At 50.4% G+C, this 25,088-nt stretch overlaps 1 long non-coding RNA gene across 1 annotated transcript; it reads left to right on the plus strand.

Annotated features, from left to right (window-relative positions):
- The first annotated feature begins 853 nt into the window (after positions 1-853).
- On the plus strand, positions 854-18,401 carry LOC121082246. Its single transcript, XR_005825949.1, has 3 exons — positions 854-1,662; positions 4,181-4,186; positions 18,386-18,401. It is a non-coding gene; the product is annotated as an uncharacterized LOC121082246 (long non-coding RNA).
- Positions 18,402-25,088: the final 6,687 nt, after the last annotated feature.

Consider the following 25,088-nt stretch of genomic DNA (forward strand, 5'->3'; position numbering starts at 1 on the left):
TTCTCCTCCCATTCTTGTTTAAACACAATCATCCCTGCCCCATCAAAAATCAACCTACAAGTCTGTTTTATATCGAACGGGAGCAAATCATCTCCCCCAAAAACCCCATCTATGAGGGTGGAGACCATGGCAGAATTGAGTCCTTTGTCCGCGATTGCTTTAACAATCGCTTGTATATCCTTAGGGCTTAAGGGGGAATGGACCCTCTGTCCCCCGTCCGTCACTCGGACCGGGAATGCTAGTGCGTCCGATGGGGCCCAATCGGCACATGCAATTTGTATTTTTCTCCAATCTGTGAGAGGAATTTCTGTCCCCTTATTTCTTTCTTTCCCCGTGAGTGGTGATATTTTGGTCTCTGTATTTGCCAGCCAAGTCTGCCATGCAGAGTCTGAGCCGGAGTCAGAGCCCGACTGACTGCTCACTTCCGGGTGCTGGTGGTATGTGGTCGGGCTTCGGCCCCTCCCTTGCCTTGCGTAATCGGGCGGTTCTTTCCCTTTCTGCCCGCCCCGCCTTCCGCTTGGGGAGGCGCCTGCCTTATAAGGGCAGTTTTGGGGAGGGTCATTCTGATTGGCTTTCTGCCCCTCGCTGGTGCTCTTTTCCCTTTTTTGGTCGTGCCAATCACTCTTTTCCTTCCCATTCCCCTCCCCCTCCCCTCTGTGTGCGCCTGTTAACTCTAGCGCTCCCTCCCTGCTCCCGCCGGGGGCGGTCTGGCCCCGCCCTTCCCCTTGCTGCTCGGCGCCATCTTGGGGCGCACAGGGCGGTGGTTCAGTCCGTGTAGTTTCGGCCTCGGCTTTCGCCTCAGCGCCCCTGGCCTCTGCAGCCAGCTTGCCCCAAAAGGAGTCTGCCGAGGGTCCTGTGGGCGAGTTGGAGACGGAAGAGTCTGTTGGACGCTGAGTGGGCGCGTCACTGTTCTGTCGGCTTTGAGGGTCGGCGGAACCCTCCTCAACCGGGGGGCGTGAGGTTTGCGTAGCCGCCCCAATTCCCACCCACGGGGTGGTTAACAGACAATCCCTGGCAGCTTTCCAGGTCTCCTGCTCGTGTCTAGCTTTTTGGAGAGCCTGGACGACTTTCCCCCACGCTTTCAGATTTTTCCCATTACCAGTAGACATCGTTTCGTCACATAAAGCGTGGGAGCATTTGTCCCACACATCTGGGTGGAGTATATCCACCGGCTGGTCAATGACCCCGAGCTCTAAAAGTCTCGCAACTGCGAGAGTAAAATCTTTGGGCTTACAAGCAATACCCCACTGCTTATGCAGCTGTAATACGACCTTCACAAGAGCTTCCATCCTCTTGGTTGGTCCGGGAGCATCCTCCCCGCCGGGCTGGTCCTGCCGCTCCGGCCGCCGTTTACCCGATTCCAGGTGAATGTTCCCGGGTTTCGGCACCACTTGTTGCCTTCGCAGGCACGCGGTGACCTGGTTCAGGAACGGCACGGCAGCCAATCCCTGGCCGCGCGGTCCATCAGCTCACAGACACCAATGTGGTGGATGGCAAATGGCGTTCATTGCTGAGCGGCGCGGCACTATATAGCCTAGGTTTACAGTGTCACTTCCGTCTGCTTACATCATAAGCTACAAGCTGTTGGCTACCTGGAGGGGGGCCCTGTGTTTCCGTACAGCGCGAGATCTTCCGGCCGCCAGGCCCTACCTAGCAACACACGTGTCTGCCAATACCAGGAGGAGGAACTGGGTGATGGAGCTGCTGTTGGACATCTGCTGCCTCCAACCATAGGGTCCTCTTCATGAAGCAAACATAGTGACAAGTCAGGAAAGACTTCTGTGAGCCAAGTGAAAGCTGTTTCTCCTAGATGCGCCCCCGGTGCCCCATGTCCCCCCCTCTGCCGTTCCTAGGAGAGCTCCCTTCCGAGCCGTGGCTGGAGCTGTGCTGAGTGCTGGCCGAGTGTGCTGTGAGGAGCAGGGGCTGTGCCCGCTGGCTGCCCAGCAGTGAGCCCTGCTCTGCAGCAGGGGCTTCATGGGAACCCTGGGGGCAGGGGCCAGTCCTGGCCTTGCCCTGGCTCAGCCCAAACTGCTCCCAGCGCAGAAGGGCCTGTCAGCATCGGCTCTGCCCGTGCTGAGCAACGGCCATGGCCAGAGTCAGGTCAGGAGGGCTTTGTGCTGTGCTCAGGGAGAGCAGAGTGAGTGCTGAGAGGCAAGGGGACTGTCTGTGCCTGAGGGCAGAGGCAGGCACTCTGCTCTCTCCATCCCTCTCCTTCCCAGCTGCCCGGCAATTGCTCCTTTCTTAGATGGAGAGTGATCACACTGCCATGTGACCCTGACAAGCAGCCAGGCACTGCTGAGAGCAGAGGGATCCACTGCAGAGAACAAAATGCCTCATCCCTTCCCGAAGGCTCAGCACCACACTGCTATCCAAGGACACCCAGGGCTCACTGTGTGCCCTGGAAGCAGCACAGACCTTGGGTGGACACCCAAAGTAGATAGTCAAGGGTCCTGATCATGGAAAGCTCGAGACAGAGCGTCAGCTCCTCCCCCAGCCTCACAGACTGCATTGCCCACAGCATCACAGGTTAGGGGAAAGCTGGGACACCTCCATGCTAGAGGACATGTCTGCACAGGAGGACCCACAAGGTCTGCCCCTGAGCCGGCAGCTGAAACCCCTATTGCCAGAGAGCCTGTCTGCAATGCCAATAGCATCTGAGCAAGGCCAGGAGAGAGACAAAGGGACACTCGGGAACTCCTTCCCCTTGCCCAGCCCGGCACACCACCTCCCACACAGCAGCAGTGCAGGACAGTCACCCTCAGGCTCTGCTCAGCGAGAAATGGCAGCGTGGCAGCAGGAGAGATGCACTTCATCCCTTCTGCTGCTCTGCTGGACCAGGAGGTGTTGAAACACATGAAACCAACGGTCTAAAGGCTGTGCTGGGTGGGAGAGGAGAGCAGAGGTGTGTTGCTCAGGGAAGGCACCTGCACGGCAGACCATGGCCAGGAGGTGCCCCTATCTGCCCTGCATCAGGGTTCCCCTCAGCATCTCCCCCCTCCCTGCCCAGGGCTCTGCTGCCTGCAGCTGTCCCTGCCAGCAGCTCTTTCTCTGGCCCCAGGGCTCTTCCCTGCCAGCGCTCACAGAGCCCAGCTCAGCCCCTGTGTGCCCAGCTCTGCCCTGCAGCCGCTCTCTGTCTGCAGGCAGGAACAAACAGCTCCCCCAAAGCCTGAGGGAAAAGGAGAGCTGATGCTGGTTTCATCTGCAGCGTGCTGGGGAGGGAAGGCACTTGCTCAGCTTCCTCATCAACCTCCCTGTGATGCTTTCAGCATCTCAGCCCCTGCTCTGACCTGCACAGCTGAGTTTCCATTGCCACCAAGCGGAGCCACAGAAAAGTGGCAGCAGAGATTCAGGCAAGCACAGAGCCAAGCAGTGAACCCCTGCCATGAACGTGCTCATGGAAAGTCCCCTTGGAAATGACCTGGAGATGTGAACAGCTCTGATATATGCAGCACCAACACAAAATCACTGAGACCTTGTCCTGCTGGGGGTCGCTCCCTCCACGCCACCTTTTGCCCGAGGCAGCACAGGAGCTCCCCGGCAGGCTGAGAGCTGCCCCTGGCAGGCGGCAGAGCCCCTGCCCCAGCACACAGCCCCCGCGGCTGCAGGGACCCTGCTGGCAAGGACAGCCCTGGGCACCCCTGCCTGCACAGCCACCTTCACAGCCCTGCAGCCGGCCCTGGCACAAGGCAGCCCACATGCCCTGGCCCTCCCACGCTGCAGCAGGGAAGCCCTGCTCTGCAGCACACTGGCCTCCTCCACAGCAAAAGGCTCCCACACGGTCCCACAGGCTGGGGGTGCCCCAGCTGCTGCAGACCCGGCTAGCAACTGCAGAGGCATTGCCCTGCAGCCACACACTTACCCGCTCAAGGGCTCTGCAGATTTCTCCAGCAGGGAGCTCTCAGCAGCCTCCCACCAAGGTCTGCTTTTGAGCTCTCCCTGCCTCCCTCCTCTGCCCCTCTGGGCTCCCTCCAGCTGTCCCTGGGGCTGCAGGGGAACCTGCTGGGCAGCAGGATGAGGCAATCCCTCATGGGCCTTGCCTCACCTGGGGGGACACACTTATTTCCAGCACTGGCAATTCCCTTACTAGAAAAAGTTTTCTGCATGAGTATCAACTTTTGTTAACCCATTCCTAGACAGGACACCAGGAAGACTGCAGCAAACGATCCAAGTACTCCTAAAGGAGCGTGTGTGTACGTGTGTGTCTGGTGGTTCTGCAGGCAGGGCAGGGAGGATGTCCTCAGTGCTTCAGTCAGCCCTGCAGAGCCCATTGCAGCACTTCATTGCACAGTCCGAGGGCTCAAGACTCAGCTCTCCTTTGCCCAGGCCATGTCTCTGCTCTGAAGCAAAGCCTTTGCACCCACGGGCTCGGGGACACTTGGTACCAGGTTGCCTTATGGCCAGGCAGAGCTGGGCTGGTGCCACAGCTGGGGGGCTTCAGCCCAGATGTGCAGCAGTGCCCTCAGCCAGGGGCCCACGCAGAGGCAGCTGGAGCCCGTCCTGTTGCAGACAGAACTGTGACACTGAGGGAACCAAGTGCCAGGGCAGGTGGCAGAGCTCAGCACAGCTGCTCGGCAAGGACAGCAGCCTCCAACAGGTCCAACATTGAAAATGGAGTTTATGCTTGTGCGGCAATTCCAGGGCACCCGAAGGAGCGTTCCCTCCTTCTGCACAGGCCACAGCCTGCCAGTGTGTGACCTGGGGCCTGCACTCTGCTGCTCTCCTGCCTCACTCCCCCTGGGAGATGAGACTCCACCGTTTCTTTGCTCCTAGAACCAAGGTGGACACGAATGATGCAGGGTTTCAGATCCAGGGGAGCATCACAGCTGATGGCCCATCTGGCAGCTGTGCTAGAATGCCGATGCAAAGAACCTGCAGACACCTAAAGGAGCATTGTCACTGTGCTGCCCTGTGACTGTCGGCGGGTGGTTACTTGACCACTGGCTTGCAGGATCCCACCAAGCCTCTGTCTCGCTGCTCCCCTCCTTCTTCACTCACCTTGATGTCTATAAGGTTGTTCTCTCACATAATTCTCACTCCTCTCCCGTTGTGTTTTGTCCTTTCTGCCATAGGGTATCACAGAGGTGCCACTAGAATTGCTTCTTGGCTCAGGTTTGGGCAGGGGCTGGTCCATTTTGGAGTCAAATGAAAGTGGCTGTTATGGCCATGGAGTCAGCTGTTGGTCTCTTCTCACCTCTGCCAGCCCTACAAACACCTCCAAACCACTTCCAAACCCTGGCCGTGTCAATCCACAGGATCTCTCAATTTCCCAAGAAGATGTGAGGTTATTGATCCTAAGGCTTCCTCACGCTGCTTAAATAAGACATTTCCCCTTCCTCTCCCTGATTTAGGTTATTTCAGAGCAGAGTTACCCTGAACCACACCTGTGTCACCAGGGCCAAGCTCAGACATGTAACAACAAAAATAATAATGGGTACCAAGTGTCCAAGGTCACACGCCAGCAAAATGTTTGGCTGCAGCGCATGCTGGGGTGGTGGGCAGAGGTCACTGTGAAGGTGAAATGAGATGTCCCTAAGGAGAGCAATCCATGCTGTCCCTGGGACCAGAGACATGCAGGGCTGGACTGTGCAGTGCTGCAGGAGAAGGCATTGCTGCCAGTGATGCCTCTGCAGCCCCAGAGGACATGTGGTTCCGGTGAACCTCATACCCAGAAAGGACAAGGTGCTTTTGATTGTGTCCTTGACCATGGACATCCCGTGATGCAGGGACACTTTGAAAATCATTGGTCTGTTTCTCTATTGCCTCAGCACAGCGATGACTTTCAACAGTGCTGGCTAACTGGGGAGGCCCAAGAAGGCTGATTGTTAGTCAAGTGGTGCCCACCTACAAGAAGGGTAGGAGGGAGGATCGGGATAACTACAGGCCTGTCAACCTGATCTTAGTGCCAGGGAAGGTTGTGGAGCTGATCATCCTGAGCGCCATGACACAGGAGCCGCAGGAAAACCAGGAGGTCAGGACCAGCCTGCATGGGTTTGTGAAAGGCAGGTCCTGCCTGATGAACCTGATCTCCTGCTGGGACAAGGTGACCTGCCCAGTGGATGAGGGAAAGGCTGTGGATGCTGTCTACCTGGACCTTAGGAAAGCCTTTTGGCTCCACCTCCCACTGCATTCTCCTGGAGAAACTGGCTGCTCATGGCTTCGGTGGGTGTCCTCCACGCTGGGTTAGAGCTGGCTGGACAGCCAAGCCCCAAGAGGGGGAGTAAATGGAGTGACATCCAGGTGACGATGGCCCATAAGGAGTGGCGTTCCCCAGGGCTCAGTGCTGGGGCCAGTCCTGCTTCAGAACTTTATCAACGATCTGGATTGAGTGCACCCTCGGTGAGTTTGCATACAACGCAAAATTGGTTAGCAGTGCTGATGTCCTTGAGGGCAGGAAAGCTCTGCAGAGGGATCTGCACAGGTTGGATCATTTGGATGAGTCCAATTTTATGAAGTTCAACCAGGAGAAGTGCCAGTTCTGTACGTGGGTCACAACAGCCCCACACAAGGCTACAGGCTTGGGCCAGAGTGGCTGGAAGGCTGCCTGCTGGGGAAGCACCCTGAGGGTGCAGGTTGACAGATGGTTGAGCATGAGCCGTCAGTGTGCCGGGGAGGCCGAGAAGGCCAATAGCATCCTGTCTGGTATGAGAAACAGTGTGGCCAGCAGGACCAGGGCAGTGATGGACCCCCTGTACTCAGCACTGGTGAAGCCACACCTTGAACACTGTGTTTCCATTTTGGGCCCCTCACTGCAAGAGAAAAGCTGAGGATCATGTCCTAGAAGGGCAGCAAAGGTGGTGAAGGGTTTGGAGGCCTGGTCTGTTGAAGAGTGTCTGAAAAGACGGTTTTCTTTGGAAAAGAGGTTTTACTCTGGAGAAGAGGAGACTCAGGAGGGATCTTACTGCTCTCTAGAGTTACCTGAAAGGAGGTTGTAGATGAGTGGGGGTAGGTCTCTTCTGCCACATAACAAGTGACAGGACAAGAGGAAATAGCCTCTAGTTATACCAGGAGAGGTTTAGATTGCGTATGAGGAAAAACATCTTCACTGCAAGGATGGTCAAGCATTGGAACAGGCTGCCCAGGGAGCTGGGAGAATCACCAGCCCTGGAGATGTTTCAGAAATACATGGACACAGTGCTTCGGGACATGATTCAGTGATGGAATTGGCTGCCCTGAGGTAATGGTTGAATTTGATGGCCTTTAAGGTCTTTTCCAACCTAAATGATTGTCTGCTCTTATGCTTCTGTGATTTATTGCAAGCCTACCGAGACACGTTGCTGAGCAAGCTGCTCTAGCTCACCCTACTTCAGTTGGCGGGCTGGATACAATGATCTCCAGAGGTCAGTCCAACCTGGGAAAAAAAAGCCATACAGCTATAAAAGCATATATAAAAAATGTCAACACAACTACGGAAGTTCATGTGAAGAATATTTCCCCACACAAATGGCTTGTGGGAAATGCATTTGAGAAATCTGAATGAGACAAGGCTGCTTTTCTGTGGCCAGGTCATGGGTTAGAATGAGGGTGACGGAGGGGTGTGTTATGAGGAGGACAGCTGATTCTCAGGAACTCCTCATGCAGGAGGACGTGCCTGGCTGTGAAGGGACCTGTGAGGTCAGTCCTGTCTCTGGAGGTGATAGGCCAGCAACAGGAACGTGGCTGGGAAAGTCCTTTTGCCAAGCTACAGCACAGGACCTCTCCAGGAAAAGGGCTGGGGTACAGGCTGTCATGTCCATTTTGCCTGTGGACATGACAGGACAGCAGCAGGCATGTGGCTTGGTCACGTCTCTGGGAGAAGCTGAAAGGCCAGCAGCAGCCATGTGGTTTAGAAGACCATGTGGAGGTGACTTCACTTTTTTGAGGGGAAAGACCACCAAAAATAGCTATTGAGTTAGGTTTGGAGGGTAGTTCCTGAGGTGGTAAAGTTTTCCTGCGTAGTGGAAAAAAAGAGGAGAGAGGAAAAGATTTCACAAAGTGTAATGTTGCAAATGGAGAGTGGCTGTCGGGAGGAAGAACTGTCACTCCAGGGGTCCTGCTGCGGTGCGAGGACTCAGCCAGAGGGAGCCTGGATCAGCCCATGGTTTGTGTTTCAAGGAACAGCCGGTGAGAGTGGAGGTACCTCAGCGAAGGTATGGCAATGTTGGGGTGAGAGCAAGGCAGGGCAGCGAGATGGTGCCTACAGGCTGCAGGGAAACAGGGGCAGGGCTCCAACCATGCAGGACAGCCTATGGTGGGGATGGCAGAGGGCACTGGCAAGGCTGGAAGGCACCAGTAGAACCCAGGTCTGTGTCCCCTTGGCTGTGGCAGCTGTCTCTGCCTCTGAGGGCCATGACAAGACATGATGTCCTCACGGCACGGGGGCATCGTTGCCTCCTTGCAGCCCCATGGGGAAGCTGGAAGTTGCTGTGCCATTGCTGTCCTTCACTGGGCATTGGATGCCCACCTTCCATGGTCCCCAGGAAGAGCCCTGAGCCCTGTGTGAGGGACAGCACCGACCTCCCCACAGGCTGCAGGTCACGGCTTGGCCTTTCTGCTTCATCAAGCAAGCCAAGGCTTTGCTCAGCAGCAGAGCTGCCTGCACAGCGCCTTTGCCTTCCTGCACTCACAGCCTCCAAGGATGGGCTCTAACAAGGCCATGGGGAGGCTTTCTCAGCCATGGCCCTCAGCGGGGCCCATTAACGCTTCCAGGGGCTGTGGGCTTTGCTCCTGACTTGGTGTTCTTGAGAGGTTTCTTCAGTCTCCTCTGAACACCTGAAGTCCACAGCACCACAGACACCCTGGGCTCATGACGAGGCAGAAAGCCCTTTTGAGCCCTGTCTCTTCCATCAGGGACATCTGGTCTTCAAGTTTGGCTCCTACACTAGATGAGATAAGTTTCAGCCGTACAGTGAAAGAAGAAGGCAGGCAATGAGCACTTTGATGAAGACAGAAGACTTGTCCAATTACTATTAATGCAGAGTGTCCTCTGAGGAGGTGCAGACAGGTAGGAAAAGCAGTCCCTGGAGCTAAACACTGTGTGGGCAGCCTTGCTCCTTACCTCTCCAGCCCCGTGATATCTTTCCTCACCCCATGGCACTTACATCACTTGACATCAGACTTCTCTAACCAACTCTGCAGATGAACATTGCAGGGTCTTTGCAGCAATTACTTCCTGCTTCCCATAGAGACCTGGGGGCAAATAGGAATAGAACATGTTTGTTTTTGTTTTGTTTTTTTTTTTTTTTTAAACTAGGGGAAAAATAATACTATCTAATAAATAATAAATTAGACTTCTCATCTGATTTATGGTAGGTTCAAGCAGATCCACATGAGGTCTATCATCACCACTGCTGAAGTGTTGCCTATAGGGAGTATTAGGGAGATTACTGAAAGGCAGTCAAACTTTAACTCCATGAAGCTCAAAGCAGAAACTAGGTAGGTGAGAGGGACAGGTATGACCAAAGAGTAAGAGGAGGAAGGTATGTGAAAGTTAACTTCTTAATCCATAGATGTAAGTCAGAAATCCATATGAGGTGTTGACCTTCTGGATCTCATGCAAAACATTATGTCATTTCCAAATCTCTTGGAAGTCAGTAGAAATTCTTCCACATTCATCTACATGCTCACAAATGGTATTAACAATAGTAGAGACTCCACCTTGAGATGCCAACTTTATAACTAGTGCCATTCTGTTTTGCACAGCTATAGGAGCTGTTTCTGAAAGGTCTTCCTGCAAAACTTTTATGGCACCTGCAGTGTCCTTGGTCATCTCTTCCACTCCTGTGGATCTCTTTATCACTGCCTTCCCCAGTTCAGCAGCCCCTCGCCAAGGAATAAACCACCCAGCAGAAGAGTGAAACCCAGTGGGTCTCTCTGTAAGGGGTGGTTGATTCTGCCTGTGTCTCCGCAGGTAAGTTGTTCGCCACCAACTGTTGTCCAGTGTCTCAGTCAGTCATATCAGGAAAAATCCCTCCCCGTGTACATCTACCCAACCATCTTGGTGGTAACGCTTTTTGTGCTGCACTGGCACATATCCAGCACCACCCAGTGCCCAGTGGAACGTTCCAGTACCTACTGCTAGTTAGTTCTGACAGCTTCATGAATTGCATTGAGCAATCACAATGTGGGTAGGGCCCCACAAAGAGCAGAGTTCCATTTTGGTGTGTCTTGGCTTCATTTTAGTAACACACTTCACACTGAGTGTGGATTCAGTATTGCCCAGGTCTGGAGGTCAGTCTCGTTCCAATGAGTGTATTTTGGTCTTAGCCACAAGTTATGCCCACTAGTCCCAAATGGGATGGGGATACCAGCTACAGGCATTCCTGCATGAGGACATTCAGGGAAATGGGTACAAACCCAACAATCACTCTTCTTAAAAACATTCATCGATCCTTCCACCATTTTCAAATGAGTATTCCATGTCCATGACTCCTCCTGATCCCACCCAAGCTGAGGATTTAGCATACCACATCACAGGCCAAATTCTATACATCTGTAAAACATGTTTCAACATATATCTACAAAGGAGAGGCAAGTAGCAGACTCCAGCTTCCCTGTAGACAGCCCAGTCTTATCTGGGGTCGCATTTCACTCATTCACTTATATGCTGTCTGGCAATAATGCAAGATCCTGAACCTAGAACTTCATGATTCTGGAGGTAGTTTCAAGCATAAAGGTTTTTCTTGCTTGACAGTCCATTCTGGTGATGTGGCTGCTTAAACCCTGCTATGGCACGTCCATGGAGTGACTCCTTCAGGCTTGACAGCAGCGTAGGTGCTGAGCAAAATCTGGAAAGGTCCTTTCACTTCTCTTCAACGGTTCATCCATCCACGTTCTAAGATACACGCAATCTCCGGGTTAGTAGTGATGTACAGGCACGTCCAGGGACAGATCTGCGCTCACAGTGACGTACCTCTGGAGAGAGGACAGGACCTTTCCTAGAGACTGAACATACTCTTTTAAGCCATGTTTCCCTTCTATTATTTTGGGATTCACTCCCATTTCTGTCACCTGGCAAGGTTTACCATGTATCCTTTCCAAAGGAATAACTCTCTCCTTCCATTTACGCTGGATCCTGTATCTGTAGCAATGCTGAGGGAAAAGCATCTGACTGCTCTCTCTGAGGTTCTTGGCAAATTTTACTCATCTGTCTTTTCAGGCTTAGCTTCATTCTTTCTACTTTCCTGCTTGATTGAGGTCTCCATGGAGTGTGGAGATCCCATTTTACCCTTCCTAGTTTAGCTAAAAGGTGAAGGGCTTCTACTACCAAGTGTGGACCCCAACACCCAAAGAAAGTCCTATGGGTACCCCAAATCTCAGTATTATCTCTGAACTTACACTAATGATACTTCTTATTGGTGCGGCAAGGGAAAGCTTCCAGCCAGCCTGAAAAAGCATCTGTCATGACTAAAAGATACTGATACCCAATTTGCTGCAGTAACTTGGAAAAAGTCTATTTGCCAGTAATCCCCTGGGCTTTGTCAGCCCTGGGAAAGGTCTTTGGGGGTACGTGAAGATACTTCTTCAGGCATAACTCATGCTTCTTCACTCTGCTTTTTGTTTTCCCAGTCATGGTACATTTAGAACTTGCCCTTTCAAGGCTTTTAACATCCTCTCAATTCCCCTGTTGCCTTCGCAGGCGCGCGGTGACCTGGTTCAGGAACGGCACGGCGGCCAACCCCAGGCCGCTCGGTCCATCAGCACGCAGACACCAATGTGGTGGATGGCAAAATGGTGTTTATTGATAAGTGGCGCGGCATTATAGAGCTTGGGTTTACAACGTCCCTTCCGTCTGCTTACGTCATAAGCTAAACGCTATTGGCTATCCAGAGAGGGGCTCTATATTTCCGTACAGCGCGACATCTTCCGACCGCCAAGCCCTAACTACCTACATTTCCCCCCTCCCTATGGATAATTGAATCAGCTAAAATATAACAATCAAAATCTTAATTTAATTTATATTCTATGGTTTGTAAAAATATTAAAAGAATATTGTATCAACTTGACTAAAAAACATAAGGCACAGTGGTCAGGTGGAAGGTAAGGGGTAATTGATAATACCAAGGTATGAATTAGGGTAAGCTAGAGGTAGCTAAGGGTAATACCAAATGGGACTTAAAAGTTAAAGCAGTTGATGGCGTTCTACCAGCATAATGTCGACTTTCTCTAGGTGGCTCTTGACAAATGACACGAGCTTATTCAGTATACAGGGTCCAAAGATCAGCGCCATGATGATCACTGCAATCGGCCCTGCCAAGGTAGATATCAGGGTGCTTAACCACGGTGAACGGGTAAACCACGATTCAAGCCACCCTTGTTGGGTTTCCCTGTCTCTCTTTCTTTTTTCTAGCCTTTCTCTAAGTTGGGCCATTGTATCTCTGACAACCCCAGTGTGATCTGCGTACACACAACATTCTTCTCCTGATGCCGCACATAACCCGCCTTGTTGTAAAAACATGAGATCCAATCCTCTACGATTTTGTAAAACTACTTCGGACAACGACCTCAGTGACTTTTCCAAAGCGCTGATCGATTGTTCAATGCGAGCCAGATCCTCATCCACTGCAATTCTGAGGGACTGGAACTTCTGGTTCTGTTCGACTAACGAGGCTATACCTGTTCCTGCCCCTGCGGCCCCTATGGCTAGCAAGGTAGCTATAGTCAGAGCGGTGACGGGTTCTCGCTTTTGGATATGATGCGAAGCTGGAAGGGTTTGATGAGTATATACGTATTCCTCAGGATGGTATACGATTCTCAGAATAATCCTTACCTGTATACAAAATTCATGGTTTCCTTTGAGCAGTTTAAGAGATACACATGGGGTAATTCCGGATTTTGAACATATCCATTTGGTGTTTTTGACAGGAACTAGCCAATCAGCTTTCGATAGCTCTTCTGATGTGGACTCGTTCAAACACAGAGGCCTTTTTTCAAGGGGTATTTCGCCGACACATCTACCCCGCCCTGATACATGTTGCATCGTGACTCCTGGGTTGTCCTCGGAGCTCCACACACAATGTATGGGGTTGGGCCCCCTAACGAGTTCCGGTTCATAGGGTATACCTACTGCCTCATAAAGAGGGGGCCTTATGTCATAACAAAGCCAACAGTTTGTTGTCATGGCGGGATTAGTAGAGTTCAGTATCTGATACGTTACATTCATCAGCCTCCGTAGAGGAGGCAGGTCAAATTCTAAGGTATTCAGAGCTTCGGTGTTGTTCGGGGTCGCATCTTTAATATTGTTTTCAGTATTATATATAGGTGTCTGTGGGTTAAGAACCGGGTTAGGGCCAATTGCTTGGGGTGCTTGTAGCACAATCCTGATAATTTGTATCACTACCCCCGGGTCTGTATTGTCGGAGTGTATAAATACTGACCACATTCTCCCCACTGCCCAGCCCATGTCAGCTGGGTTTTGAATTCTCAAATTTAAATGTGTACAGGTACTTTTTTTGATCGACGATTGAAGATAATAGCCACTAGGCCCAAATTTTGGAGGGTCACACCTATCTGGCCCCCACATTACGCGCAGAAATTCGTCCTCTCTTTCTGGTTTCCATCTATCACTCGTTACAATGGTCTCACATCCCCAATATCCACAAAAATAATATCCTGGATAGTTACAATAACTTTTTCCTGAGTTTGAACTGGGGCACCAATACGTCCCCCATGGCACTTTAGATCTATATTTTCCCAGTCCGGGAAATAAATCATTGACTGTAAACGTAAAAGTTGGGGTACCCGCTGTTATATTCTCCTTTATCACTCGACTGCTTATGGGGTCCCGTAGGACCCACTTGAATGGCTGATGGTGATTATAATCTGATTCTGTCTTTCCTGCAATGACAAGTCCTAGAATCAAGTTCATACAAAGGCATCGCATTCCCCCTTTTTGGAGGCTATTTGGTCGTTATCCGAATCTGGGTGGTGCAGGATTCCCAAGTTTAGTCAGGACAGTTGTCGACTTGTCATTTTCTCTCGTCGGTGGGATGTACGGGACACGGGGGTGTCCGATGATCTGGTCCTGCAAACAAAAACTCACAGTTTTCATTAGTTTTATTCTGAAGGTCTGCTTTGATAGACTTAAGTGGACACCACTTAATTCTGTTGTCTTTTCTGACCGCAGCATACCCTCGCCCTGTCAGAACTAATTTCCACCCTTGTTCCCACCCTCCTAGCTCATTTCTGATCATGACCGACGGGCCTTCTTCTAGCGCTCGAGTGGCCCAGTGCTTCTGGGCAGGGCTATTCACCTCGTCTCCCCTGGGGAACTGGTTTAGTGCTAATAGGGCAGTCCGTAGTAAGCGTGCCTGGTCCCCTGAGGGAATGGCGTTGGTAAAACCTTCTGGTTTTGCTAATACCTCTAATTTAGATTTCAGAGTTTGATTTGCCCGTTCGACTATGGCTTGTCCTGTGCTGTTACATGGGATGCCGTGTATTAGAGTAATACCCCATTTCAGAGCGAATGCCTGGACTGCTTTAGACACAAAATTCGGACCATTGTCTGTTTTGATCTGATTAGGGACACCAACCCACGCCATGGTTGTCAACCAATGTTGGATGGTTGCTTTAGCGTCGGTCTTAAGGTGTTGTGTAGCTACAATCACCCCGCTATATGTGTCTACAGTTACTGCTAGCCATGCTCGAGGTTTTAGTAACTGACAGAGCGTAAAATCCATCTGCCACACCTCAGAGGCTTTAAGACCTCTGGGGTTGATTCCACTAGACCACAATGGTGCTTTTTGACAGTGGGGACATGTAGCTACTATATGTTTCGCGTCAGTGGCCGAAATCCCACATCTCTTTGCTAGCGCTTTAGCTCCGATGTGGAGGGACTCATGTAATTGGCGGGCATCTCTTAGTGTCCACAACCCTTTTACAGCGGCATCTGCTTTGTCGTTGCCGATTTGGAAGAACCCTTTGATTGGGTTATGGCTGTTGATGTGGATGACTGATATAGTGCCCTTTCGGGAAAAAAAGCGCTTCTTCTAGCATCAGAGCTGTTGCGGATGTTGACACGCCGGGCCCTGACATGGCTAAGCAAAGCTTGGCCACGAACATTGAATCAGTTACTATGTTGAGATGTATGTCGGGAACAGTCCGCACGCCAACACAACAGCTGTCGCTTCCAGCTGTTGGACTGAGATCGGAAATACAACGGAAAAAGCAAACCGCTCCTTGTCCTCCTCATGCAGAGGTATCGAGAAAAAGCAGTCTTTAATATCAAGGACAGCACAAGGTTGTCCTTCCGGTATCATAGAGTTCATGGGCAACAATGTTTGAACAGGACCCATTGGCTGGATTTTTTTGTTTACGTCACGCAGGTCATGGAGGAGACGAAATCCCTCGCCTGCTCGTTTGGGTATTACAAAAACTGGGGTGTTCCATGGACTAGTGGAAGGCTCTATATGACCTCGTTGTAGTTCATGGTCGACTAAGTCGAGAAGGGCATCCATTCGAGGCTTTGACAGGGGCCACTGCTCGACCCAGACTGGGTCGGATGATTTCCATGTCAGTCTGATCGGTGGGAGTGGGTGTACGGCAGTGGCCCTTACTGTAAATTTGTCACCCTGGCTTTTAATAAGGCTAGGGCGTCCCTCCCCAACAGGGGTGGGACTCCTGACATGACGTATGGGAAGAGGGTAATGGTCTTCTCCGGTCCTTTTTCAGTGTGAAGCGTGATTGCTACCAGTTGAGCACTCTTCCGAGCTCGGGTTAATCCCCCGACTCCACCTACCATGGGGGCGTCTTCCGATTTCCAACGTGGGGGCCAGCTCGTTTCAGGGATAACTGTAACATCTGCTCCGGTGTCAATTAAAAAGGCGATGCTAATGGTGGTGTCATTCGAGGTATTATGGAGGGAACAGATCCCCCACACCACTGGCGGGTTGTCACACCTTACTGCCAGGGCCACCCAGGGGTCTCGCCCCCAAGGGGTGGTCCCTGCTGTCCCTGGGATGGAGGCCAGGTTTGTGGGGTCGTCGGCTGGGCCATAAAGTTGGTTGCTTCCCTCGGGGGCAACGGGTTCGGGAGTGACCCCCCCTGTCTGGGGTTGGTGTAATGGGGCCGCCTGACATCCCAAGTGGGAGAGGGCTGTGTGCGGCCCGGGGGCCCCCTCCCTTTCCCGTTTCCCTGCTTTTTAAGCCTGCATTCCTTCGCGAAGTGCCCTCTCTTTCCGCAGGCCCAACACGGTCCTTTAGATCGGTTTTGCGGGGGGAGCGCCGCTGGCGGGTCTCCCGACTGGGGGCAATTGGTCATCACATGGCCTGGTTGGCCACATTTGAGGCATGTCATCACGCTAGCCAGTGCACGAACAGCCACTTGGATTGGGGCCAGGTGCTCCTCGCTCACGACATGTTTAATCATGTCCGCGAGACTTGACCTCGGTGGCAGTGATTGCAGGATTTCTTTGGTTTTTAGATTAGACTGTTGCCGCAAACAGTCTGCGATGACTGGGCCTTTCGCCTCCGAGGGCAGGGCCGAGGAATCGACTGCTGCTTGGAGGCGATCTACAACCTGTGTAAAACTCTCACTTTCTTTTTGTTTTATTGTGGACCATGGCGATGGCTTGGCAATAACTCTAGAGGTCGTGCGAATGGCCTCTCTAGCTGCACAAGTAGTTGCCATAACTTCATGGGCCCGCAGGCCCTGGGCTTGCGCTTGGGGGGTAATCATTGTTGGGTCTGTACCCATCAACCGCTGTAGGCTGGAGCCGTGTAGCGGATGATCCGCTCCGGTTACTCGGGCTAACTGCCTCGCACAGTTCTCCTCCCATTCTTGTTTAAACACAATCATCCCTGCCCCATCAAAAATCAACCTACAAGTCTGTTTTATATCGAACGGGAGCAAATCATCTCCCCCAAAAACCCCATCTATGAGGGTGGAGACCATGGCAGAATTGAGTCCTTTGTCCGCGATTGCTTTAACAATCGCTCGTATATCCTTAGGGCTTAAGGGGGAATGGACCCTCTGTCCCCCGTCCGTCACTCGGACCGGGAATGCTAGTGCGTCCGATGGGGCCCAATCGGCACATGCAATTTGTATTTTTCTCCAATCTGTGAGAGGAATTTCTGTCCCCTTATTTCTTTCTTTCCCCGTGAGTGGTGATATTTTGGTCTCTGTATTTGCCAGCCAAGTCTGCCATGCAGAGTCTGAGCCGGAGTCAGAGCCCGACTGACTGCTCACTTCCGGGTGCTGGTGGTATGTGGTCGGGCTTCGGCCCCTCCCTTGCCTTGCGTAATCGGGCGGTTCTTTCCCTTTCTGCCCGCCCCGCCTTCCGCTTGGGGAGGCGCCTGCCTTATAAGGGCAGTTTTGGGGAGGGCCATTCTGATTGGCTTTCTGCCCCTCGCTGGTGCTCTTTTCCCTTTTTTGGTCGTGCCAATCACTCTTTTCCTTCCCATTCTCCTCCCCCTCCCCTCTGTGTGCGCCTGTTAACTCTAGCGCTCCCTCCCTGCTCCCGCCGGGGGCGGTCTGGCCCCGCCCTTCCCCTTGCTGCTCGGCGCCATCTTGGGGCGCACAGGGCGGTGGTTCAGTCCGTGTAGTTTCGGCCTCGGCTTTCGCCTCAGCGCCCCTGGCCTCTGCAGCCAGCTTGCCCCAAAAGGAGTCCGCCGAGGGTCCTGTGGGCGAGTTGGAGACGGAAGAGTCTGTTGGACGCTGAGTGGGCGCGTCACTGTTCTGTCGGCTTTGAGGGTCGGCGGAACCCTCCTCAACCGGGGGGCGCAAGGTTTGCGTTGCCGCCCCATTTCCCACCCGCAGGGTGGTTAACAGACAATCCCTTGCAGCTTTCCAGGTCTCCTGCTCGTGTCTAGCTTTTTGGAGAGCCTGGACGACTTTCCCCCACACTTTCAGATTTTTCCCACTACCAGTAGACATCGTTTCGTCACATAAAGCGTGGGAGCATTTGTCCCACACATCTGGGTGGAGTATATCCACCGGCTGGTCAATGACCCCGAGCTCTAAAAGTCTCGCAACTGCGAGAGTAAAATCTTTGGGCTTACAAGCAATACCCCACTGCTTATGCAGCTGTAATACGACCTTCACAAGAGCTTCCATCCTCTTGGTTGGTCCGGGAGCATCCTCCCCGCCGGGCTGGTCCTGCCTGCTCCGGCCGCCTGTTTACCCGATTCCAGGTGAATGTTCCCGGGTTTCCGCACCACTTGTTGCCTTCGCAGGCACGCGGTGACCTGGTTCAGGAACGGGCACGGCAGGCCAACCCCTGGCCGCGCGGTCCATCAGCTCACAGACACCAATGTGGTGGATGGCAAATGGCGTTTATTGCTGAGCGGCGCGGCACTATATAGCCTAGGTTTACAGTGTCACTTCCGTCTGCTTACATCATAAGCTAAAAGCTGTTGGCTACCTGGAGGGGGGCCCTGTGTTTCCGTACAGCGCGACATCTTCCGGCCGCCAGGCCCTACCTAGCAACACACGTGTCTGCCAATACCAGGAGGAGGAACTGGGTGATGGAGCTGCTGTTGGACATCTGCTGCCTCCAACCATAGGGTCCTCTTCATGAAGCAAAAACAGTGACAAGTCAGGCAAGACTTCTGTGAGCCAAGTGAAAGCTGTTTCTCCTAGATGCGCCCCCGGTGCCCCATGTCCCCCCCTCTGCCGTTCCTAGGAGAGCTCCCTTCCGAGCCGTGGCTGGAGCTGTGCTGAGTGCTGGCCGAGTGTGCTGTGAGGAGCAGGGGCTGTGCCCGCTGGCTGCCCAGCAGTGAGCCCTGCTCTGCAGCAGGGGCTTCATGGGAACCCTGGGGGCAGGGGCCAGTCCTGGTCTTGCCCTGGCTCAGCCCAAACTGCTCCCAGCGCAGAAGGGCCTGTCAGCATCGGCTCTGCCCGTGCTGAGCAATGGCCATGGCCAGTGTCAGGTCAGGAGGGCTTTGTGCTGTGCTCAGGGAGAGCAGAGTGAGTGCTGAGAGGCAAGGGGACTGTCTGTGCCTGAGGGCAGAGGCAGGCACTCTGCTCTCTCCATCCCTCTCCTTCCCAGCTGCCCAGCAATTGCTCCTTTCTTAGATGGAGAGTGATCACACTGCCATGTGACCCTGACAAGCAGCCAGGCACTGCTGAGAGCAGAGGGATCCACTGCAGAGAACAAAATGCCTCATCCCTTCCCGAAGGCTCAGCACCACACTGCTATCCAAGGACACCCAGGGCTCACTGTGTGCCCTGGAAGCAGCACAGCTTCGGTCGACACCCGAAAGTAGATAGTCAAGGGTCCTGATCATGGAAAGCTCGAGACAGAGCGTCAGCTCCTCCCCCAGCCTCACAGACTGCATTGCCCACAGCATCACAGGTTAGGGGAAAGCTGGGACACCTCCATGCTAGAGGACATGTCTGCACAGGAGGACCCACAAGGTCTGCGCCTGAGCCTGCAGCTGAAACCCCTATTGCCAGAGAGCCTGTCTGCAATGCCAATAGCATCTGAGCAAGGCCAGGAGAGAGACAAAGGGACACTCGGGAACTCCTTCCCCTTGCCCAGCCCGGCACACCACCTCCCACACAGCAGCAGTGCAGGACAGTCACCCTCAGGCTCTGCTCAGCGAGAAATGGCAGCGTGGCAGCAGGAGAGATGCACTTCATCCCTTCTGCTGCTCTGCTGGACCAGGAGGTGTTGAAACACATGAAACCAACGGTCTAAAGGCTGTGCTGGGTGGGAGAGGAGAGCAGAGGTGTGTTGCTCAGGGAAGGCACCTGCACGGCAGACCATGGCCAGGAGGTGCCCCTATCTGCCCTGCATCAGGGTTCCCCTCAGCATCTCCCCCCTCCCTGCCCAGGGCTCTGCTGCCTGCAGCTGTCCCTGCCAGCAGCTCTTTCTCTGGCCCCAGGGCCCTTCCCTGCCAGCGCTCACAGAGCCCAGCTCAGCCCTGTGGATAACTGGCTAGCTGAAAAAAGGTCTCATAGACATAGTCCAGCTGGCTGGACAAAAATGCACATCGCTCTCAGCTTATCTGAAGTAAAGCAAAATACACTGTCTTTGGCTGTTTTTGTTACACAAGAACAGGAAGATTTTGGTGGGAAAAGAATGTTGCAGGTGGGAACAGAAAACTACAGAAGAGAAACTAGGGGCGGGCTTGGTATTTAGGCAACTAACCAATAATGAGCGTAACTTTTGTAATATGTATGAGCTAATTATAACAAGATATAAAAGCTGACTGTAAGGGACAATAAAGGAAGTCTGCTGATCACTCATATTGAGTGACTGTGTCTTCCCTCCGTCGCGACAAATGGCGCCCGAACAGGGACCCTAGAGAGGGCTGAACCTGCGAGCCACGGTTTGACGGAGTTTCGGGTACCGGTCCTGAAAGCAGCGCAGGAGGCGGAAGGGCACATTCCCCGCGCCCGGGAGCACCTACAGAGGGTCCCGCCGGCCACGCGTCACCGAAGTCTCACAAAGGCTGCAACAGCGCTGACGAAGGTATGGAGAGACAAGCGACGTATGATTCGCTCATATGCTTTTTAGAAAAGCGGAGCGTGCAGGACATAGATTGTAACAAGGCATTACCCGGGTTGTTAGCGTATGGGATAGCAGCCGGGACCCCCGCGGCAGCGGCGAGTGGCGGCGCACGGCCCGGCAGGCCCCTTCCCGGCCACGGTTTCTCTCCAAGGTGGCACCCCCCCCCCTCCCATCGGTGCCATGGCGATGCAAGCAGCCAAGCGAGCTAACATCTGGCTGCCCCCAGAGGTCAATCGGATCCTTTATATTCGGACCCTGCCGTACAAAATCACAGCGGAGGAAATGTGTGATATATTTGGGAAATACGGACCTATTCGACAACTCAGAGTTGGAAACACTCCTGAAACAAGTGGAACAGCTTAAGCTTCTCAAGGAAAAATACGGACTTGATTACAAACCCACAAAAAAAAAAAAAAAAAAAAAAATAGTGCTTCAGATGTCACCTACAAGAAATGGGTTTCTGCTTTGAACTAGCAAACATCTCTGTGTTTAAAATGAAGCCTTTTTGCCTTGATGGAGATAATTTATTCTGTATTCTGTATTTATGCTGTATTCTGAATGTGGAAAGTAGTTGGGACTAGGAGGCTGGCTTAAAGGCATTTTGCAAACGGGATCATTATTTTTGATCATTATTGTAATAATAGTTTTTTGATCAAAACCAGCCAAAATTATTTGTAAGCATTAGGCATATCTGAAGAGAATGCCTTTATTTGAATCAGCAGTTAAGGTGTAGTTTAGTCTGATGCTGTGGTTTTATCTGTTCCTGGTGAATTTTTGAAGTGATGAAATCAGAGCTACAAGGTATACTAAGAGTTAGGAGGTAATAAGGTAATAATCTAAGTAAGGGTGCTGTCTTTTATATCTACAAGTGCAATCTGCTTTTACGTAGCAGAGAGAAACTTGAACAATAAGGTTGCTTGAGCGAGATGTGCATGTGACAACTTGGGAAAAGGGATATCACAACTGGAGTGCAACAGTGTTTCTATGTCTGGCAGAGTGAAATCTTTCAAGACCTGAGTTTAGACAGTCTAAAATAAATTGTTAGTATTCAGAAAACCCATCTTAAGCCTCTTTTGCTTCCATAGTGTTATGGAAGTCAACTGCTATTGTAGAGAATTAATGATTTTTTAATACATATTAACAAATACTACTGTTTTAACTTGAGGCAGTTGAGTGAGAAATACTCACGTGTAGCATTTGAGGGAATGTCAGCATAAATCACGCTTACAGTAAGACTGCATTTTTAATTACTGTACTCGTTGAGATTCGATGATGCCCTAAGGCTAAGGCCTTTTATCAGAGATTGGTTCTGAACTAAAAGGTGTGTGCACATGTAGATATGCACATTTGTGTTATTTTCCTTAATTGGCTACAAAATAATATAATTAGGTTGGGGACTAGATCTTGGGAATTTGTCTATGATACTGTTTGTTAAGGAACGTGCATAACACACAGCACCCATGTAGGCTTGGCTTGTGGCATAGTTGTCAAATTTAGCATAGACACTCAGACAGATAAGCAACGTACTCTTCTTGTGTGTATCACCTACAAGCCATTATGGCTTAGTGTGTAACTCTGTATGTAACTATTGAAAAATCCACTTATGAATGTATATAGCTTAGAACTAATTTTTTCCCTTTGTTAATTCTTTGATATCAATGAGGTATTCTTCAGAAAATGTATGGACTGGTTGGTTGCATAAGGGCGGTTGTTATTTGGACAGAAAATTGTTAGTGGTCAGGGATTTTCCACTAAAATATTTGCAAATATTCCTAGTCAAACATCAGTTTGGTTTCTTTTTGGGTTTTGAGCTTGCATTAGTCCATGTTCAGAACTTTAAAATTGCCTTTGCATTTTTTAAACTTTTTGTATCACTGGAACAGAAAGAGCATCTAAATTAAAGCTTCAAGCTAACTTTATTTTTCAGGTATTTCTAAGAATTATACTTCTGAATTGAGATTTTATAAGTTGGCTGTGTATTTTCCTGTGTTAAAAGGCTGTTATTGAAAATGGTCAACCAAGCCTATGTTGCCCAAAATAAAAATGGGGGAATAGTGGATAACTGGCTAGCTGAAAAAAGGTCTCATAGACATAGTCCAGCTGGCTGGACAAAAATGCACATCGCTCTCAGCTTATCTGAAGTAAAGCAAAATACACTGTCTTTGGCTGTTGTTGTTACACAATCACAGGAAGATTTTGGTGGGAAAAGAATGTTGCAGGTGGGAACAGAAAACTACAGAAGAGAAACTAGGGGCGGGCTTGGTATTTAGGCAACTAACCAATAATGAGCTTAACTTTTGTAATATGTATGAGCTAATTATAACAAGATAGAAAAGGTGACTGTAAGGGACAATAAACGAAGTCTGCTGATCACTCATATTGAGTGGCTGTGTCTTCCCTCCGTCGCGACACAGCCCCTGTGTGCCCAGCTCTGCCCTGCAGCCGCTCTCTGTCTGCAGGCAGGAACAAACAGCTCCCCCAAAGCCTGAGGGAAAAGGAGAGCTGATGCTGGTTTCATCTGCAGCGTGCTGGGGAGGGAAGGCACTTTCTCAGCTTCCTCATCAACCTCCCTGTGATGCTTTCAGCATCTCAGCCCCTGCTCTTGTTACCGAAATCTCGGAATGAAGAACTTATCGACACCAATGTGATGTAGATAAGCAGACACTTCTTTATTAACGGCCGGGTGCGTGAGCGAGTCCTCTCGCGATCAACGTACGCCAGGTCCCAAAAACAGATTCCATATATAGAACTTATTCATACATATTCATTAATTATTCATGCATTATCATAACATTTCCCAGAAATCATTAACATAATCTCCTCCCATATCCGATTCTGCACAATAAAGCTTAGAAAGGTCCAGAAATGGGTCTGGGGTACGATTTGGGTAGGTGCTATATGAGTCGGTGGTCGCGATCTCCCCCTGCCGGAATTACCTTTTACTAAAGTTCACGGTTTCTTGGCAGGTAACTACAAGCTGTTCCAGTCGACTCTCCCCAGTTCCCATTAATCCTACATTCTGACATCTCAATATACTTTCTATATACAGAAGACTAGTTAGATACAAAGAAACCTTTCAAACCCTAAATTATTACTTAAGCTTCAACAATGATTCCAACCCATTCTTCTGGCCTTAGTACAAAATGTATAAAGGATCTCACAACTACTTTTACTAAATAATCATAACTTTCTTCAACATATTTTTTTTATCTTCCTATATTTCTATTCTATAAAATAACTCTATAAAATCAGATAATCAAACCAATAAAATCAATTGATCTCAACTCTTTAACAAATCGACAACATTTCCCCCCTTTGAAAGTGTTGAAAATCATTATTTCAATACTTTGACACTATTTACATGTCATTTGTTTCAACATATTTTGGTGGTGGTGGGCTGTGTCTTGGTGGACTAGTAGGCATTTCTCTCATAATCATATGATTGACAGCAATCCTATTGATAAACTGTTTTTTCAAACATGCATATACTAACATGATCATCAAAAAGACAATCAATAACAAAACCAAAGTTTTGATTATGGATTGTATCCAAGAGCTTAAGTTCCATCCTAATTTATTAAAATTTTTTTCCAAGCCAATCTTCTGACATATCCTTTTGAATAGTTTCAGTTTCTTTTTCAAGTTTTCCCAATAGGTCCAGATCATGTTCCACATCCTGAGTGACATTTGGAATGTGGATACAACACTGGTCCAGTTTATCCTTGAGATATCCACACACCCCATGTTCTTTAAGTAGGAGCATATCTAGTGCCATTCTATTTTGTAAAGTCATTCTGGAAGTCGCTTGTAATTGTATGTTCAATTCCTTAAACCCCTTTTTAGTAACGTTTGCTAATTTTTCCACTTGACCAGTTAACTTATAAAGCCATGCTCTGTTCCTATATGATGCTATAGGATTTAAAAGTGATTCAAGTGCCCAGCCAATTTTCACTCCTGTAGAGGGTTCATTCCAATTATCATCATTTGTCTCGGATCTCTTTTTTCGTTTTAGTTCTAAATTTTCTAGGGATCCTCTAAATGGTGATTTCTTCCAAATCGGACACAATGTTGGCATGCCTAAGGTAATTTGTTTCACTTTACCATCTAATGGTAGATGAGTTGTCCAGGTTCCATCACTCAATGCCCAAATTAAATGTCCTGGACTTCGAATAGTAGATTTTCTACAACTAAACAAAGTTCCTCTTCTGACTGTAAAAGTACTGGTTAAATTGAGAGTATTCTTAAGACCTCGACAAAAACAACCATATTTCAAAGCAGCGGCCAGTGGAGGAATTCTTTGGATTACTAAGTCTGCATTACTGCAATCATACACTTTTTCACATTTCCACCATGGCACTATTTTATCTTCCTTCTCTCCTAATGAAGTTAACCTATCGTTGACCCAGGGTAATATTGAAAAAACTTTTCCTTCCCATGTAAAACACCAAAGAGTTTCTGCCATATACTGAAAATGGGAATATAAGGTCATAGACCAAACTGAATCCCAAACTATTTCCTTTTCCTGTAGGGTTTGGTTCTTTTTCTCACATTTTGTCTCGGTTACCCATACACTGGTGTTTGTTGTAGCCATTTTAGGATAATAACACCATCCTTTGTTCCCTACATCTCCCTCTAATCCTGGTTTAGCTACAAATCGTCC

Source organism: Falco naumanni, unplaced genomic scaffold (genome assembly GCF_017639655.2).
Source record: "Falco naumanni isolate bFalNau1 unplaced genomic scaffold, bFalNau1.pat scaffold_46_arrow_pat_ctg1, whole genome shotgun sequence".
Classification (NCBI taxonomy): Eukaryota; Metazoa; Chordata; class Aves; order Falconiformes; family Falconidae; genus Falco; species Falco naumanni.